We start from the raw sequence: 2500 nt of genomic DNA on the forward strand, positions 1-2500 counted from the left end.
TGGAGGGGAGACCACCTGGGAATACAAGGTGCTGTAGATATTTTTATACTGCCAACACCGTTCTGTTGATGCATTCCATTTTCAAACGTATTCATTTATGAACCAGTAGTTAGAAGTAGAAAAGTTCTAACTGAAACCATAAAGCTCATCTACAGCCACACCACACTGGATACGCCCAATCTCATCTGATCTTGGAAGCTAAGCAGTGTTGGGCTTGATTAGTACTTGGATGGGAGACCACCTGGGAATACAAGGTGCTGTAGATAATTTTATACTGCCAACACCGTTCTGTTGATGCATTCCATTTTCAAACGTATTCATTTATGAACCAGTAGTTAGAAGTAGAAAAGTTCTAACAGAAACCACAAAGTTCATCTACAGCCACACCACAGTGGATACGCCCAATCTCATCTGATCTTGGAAGCTAAGCAGTGTTGGGCCTGGTTAGTACTTGGATGGGAGACCACCTGGGAATACAAGGTGCTGTAGATATTTTTATACTGCCAACACCGTTCTGTTGATGCATTCCATTTTCAAATGTATTCATTTATGAACCAGTAGTTAGAAGTAGAAAAGTTCTAACAGAAACCACAAAGCTCATCTACAGCCACACCACACTGGATACGCCCAATCTCATCTGATCTTGGAAGCTAAGCAGTGTTGGGCCTGGTTAGTACTTGGATGGGAGACCACCTGGGAATACAAGGTGCTGTAGATAATTTTATACTGCCAACACCGTTCTGTTGATGCATTCAATTTTCAAATGTATTCATTTATGAACCAGTAGTTAGAAGTAGAAAAGTTCAAACAGAAACCACAAAGCTTATCTACAGCTACATCACACTGGATACGCCAAATCTCATCTGATCTTGGAAGCTAAGCAGTGTTGGGCCTGGTCAGTACTTGGGTGGGAGACCACCTGTGAATACAAGGTGCTGTAGATTAATTTATACTGCCAACACCGTTCTGTTGATGCATTCCATTTTCAAACGTATTCATTTATGAACCAGTAGTTAGAAGTAGAAAAGTTCTAACAGAAACCACAAAGTTCATCTACAGCCACACCACACTGGATACGCCCAATCTCATCTGATCTTGGAAGCTAAGCAGTGTTGGGCCTGGTAAGTACTTGGATGGGAGACCACCTGGGAATACAAGGTGCTGTAGATATTTTTATACTGCCAACACCGTTCTGTTGATGCATTCAATTTTCAAATGTATTCATTTATGAACCAGTAGTTAGAAGTAGAAAAGTTCAAACAGAAACCACAAAGCTTATCTACAGCTACATCACACTGGATACGCCAAATCTCATCTGATCTTGGAAGCTAAGCAGTGTTGGGCCTGGTCAGTACTTGGGTGGGAGACCACCTGTGAATACAAGGTGCTGTAGATTAATTTATACTGCCAACACCGTTCTGTTGATGCATTCCATTTTCAAACGTATTCATTTATGAACCAGTAGTTAGAAGTAGAAAAGTTCTAACAGAAACCACAAAGTTCATCTACAGCCACACCACACTGGATACGCCCAATCTCATCTGATCTTGGAAGCTAAGCAGTGTTGGGCCTGGTAAGTACTTGGATGGGAGACCACCTGGGAATACAAGGTGCTGTAGATATTTTTATACTACCAACACCGTTCTGTTGATGCATTTCATTTTCAAACGTATTCATTTATGAACCAGTAGTTAGAAGTAGAAAAGTACTAACAGAAATCATAAAGCTCTTCTACAGGCACACCACACTGGATACGCCCAATCTCATCTGATCTTGGAAGCTAAGCAGTATTGGGCCTGGTTAGTACTTGGATGGGAGACCACCTGGGAATACAAGGTGCTGTAGATATTTTTATACTACCAACACCGTTCTGTTGATGCATTCCATTTTCAAACGTATTCATTTATGAACCAGTAGTTAGAAGTAGAAAAGTACTAACCGAAATCATAAAGCTCTTCTACAGCCACACCACACTGGATACGCCCAATCTCATCTGATCTTGGAAGCTAAGCAGTATTGGGCCTGGTTAGTACTTGGATGGGAGACCACCTGGGAATACAAGGTGCTGTAGATATTTTTATACTGCCAACACCGTTCTGTTGATGCATTCCATTTTCAAACGTATTCATTTATGAACCAGTAGTTAGAAGTAGAAAAGTTCTAACAGAAACCGCAAAGTTCATCTACAGCCACACCACACTGGATACGCCCAATCTCATCTGATCTTGGAAGCTAAGCAGTGTTGGGCCTGGTTAGTACTTGGATGGGAGACCACCTGGGAATACAAGGTGCTTTAGATATTTTTATACTGCCAACACCGTTCTGTTGATGCATTCCATTTTCAAACGTATTCATTTATGAACCAGTAGTTAGAAGTAGAAAAGTTCTAACAGAAACCACAAAGCTCATCTACAACCACACCACACTGGATACGCCCAATCTCATCTGATCTTGGAAGCTAAGCAGTGTTGGGCCTGGTTAGTACTTGGATGGGAGACCA

At 41.5% G+C, this 2500-nt stretch overlaps 9 non-coding genes and 3 pseudogenes across 9 annotated transcripts in view; all 12 read left to right on the forward strand.

Annotated features, from left to right (window-relative positions):
• LOC135059284 (5S ribosomal RNA) overlaps window positions 1-40 on the forward strand; it is a 119-nt gene extending 79 nt beyond the window's left edge. The window contains exon 1 of the ribosomal RNA XR_010245693.1: window positions 1-40. This exon is cut by the window's left edge and continues 79 nt beyond it. This is a non-coding gene — a ribosomal RNA (5S ribosomal RNA).
• Window positions 41-147: 107 nt separating this feature from the next.
• On the forward strand, window positions 148-266 carry LOC135058864 (5S ribosomal RNA). The gene has a single exon (XR_010245288.1). It is a non-coding gene; the product is annotated as a 5S ribosomal RNA (ribosomal RNA).
• A 107-nt stretch (window positions 267-373) lies between these two features.
• LOC135064006 (5S ribosomal RNA) lies at window positions 374-492 on the forward strand. The gene has a single exon (XR_010250323.1). It is a non-coding gene; the product is annotated as a 5S ribosomal RNA (ribosomal RNA).
• A 107-nt stretch (window positions 493-599) lies between these two features.
• LOC135062276 (5S ribosomal RNA) lies at window positions 600-718 on the forward strand. The gene has a single exon (XR_010248629.1). It is a non-coding gene; the product is annotated as a 5S ribosomal RNA (ribosomal RNA).
• A 107-nt stretch (window positions 719-825) lies between these two features.
• On the forward strand, window positions 826-944 carry LOC134891678 (5S ribosomal RNA; annotated as a pseudogene).
• A 107-nt stretch (window positions 945-1051) lies between these two features.
• Window positions 1052-1170, forward strand: LOC134901625 (5S ribosomal RNA). Its single transcript, XR_010175112.1, has one exon. It is a non-coding gene; the product is annotated as a 5S ribosomal RNA (ribosomal RNA).
• Window positions 1171-1277: 107 nt separating this feature from the next.
• On the forward strand, window positions 1278-1396 carry LOC134891680 (5S ribosomal RNA; annotated as a pseudogene).
• Window positions 1397-1503: 107 nt separating this feature from the next.
• On the forward strand, window positions 1504-1622 carry LOC134901626 (5S ribosomal RNA). Its single transcript, XR_010175113.1, has one exon. It is a non-coding gene; the product is annotated as a 5S ribosomal RNA (ribosomal RNA).
• Window positions 1623-1729: 107 nt separating this feature from the next.
• LOC134889085 (5S ribosomal RNA) lies at window positions 1730-1848 on the forward strand (annotated as a pseudogene).
• Window positions 1849-1955: 107 nt separating this feature from the next.
• On the forward strand, window positions 1956-2074 carry LOC135068933 (5S ribosomal RNA). The gene has a single exon (XR_010255124.1). It is a non-coding gene; the product is annotated as a 5S ribosomal RNA (ribosomal RNA).
• A 107-nt stretch (window positions 2075-2181) lies between these two features.
• LOC135067165 (5S ribosomal RNA) lies at window positions 2182-2300 on the forward strand. Its single transcript, XR_010253388.1, has one exon. It is a non-coding gene; the product is annotated as a 5S ribosomal RNA (ribosomal RNA).
• A 107-nt stretch (window positions 2301-2407) lies between these two features.
• LOC134885605 (5S ribosomal RNA) overlaps window positions 2408-2500 on the forward strand; it is a 119-nt gene continuing 26 nt past the window's right edge. The window contains exon 1 of the ribosomal RNA XR_010169717.1: window positions 2408-2500. This exon is cut by the window's right edge and continues 26 nt beyond it. This is a non-coding gene — a ribosomal RNA (5S ribosomal RNA).

This window comes from Pseudophryne corroboree, chromosome 3 (assembly GCF_028390025.1).
Source record: "Pseudophryne corroboree isolate aPseCor3 chromosome 3, aPseCor3.hap2, whole genome shotgun sequence".
Taxonomy (NCBI): domain Eukaryota; kingdom Metazoa; phylum Chordata; class Amphibia; order Anura; family Myobatrachidae; genus Pseudophryne; species Pseudophryne corroboree.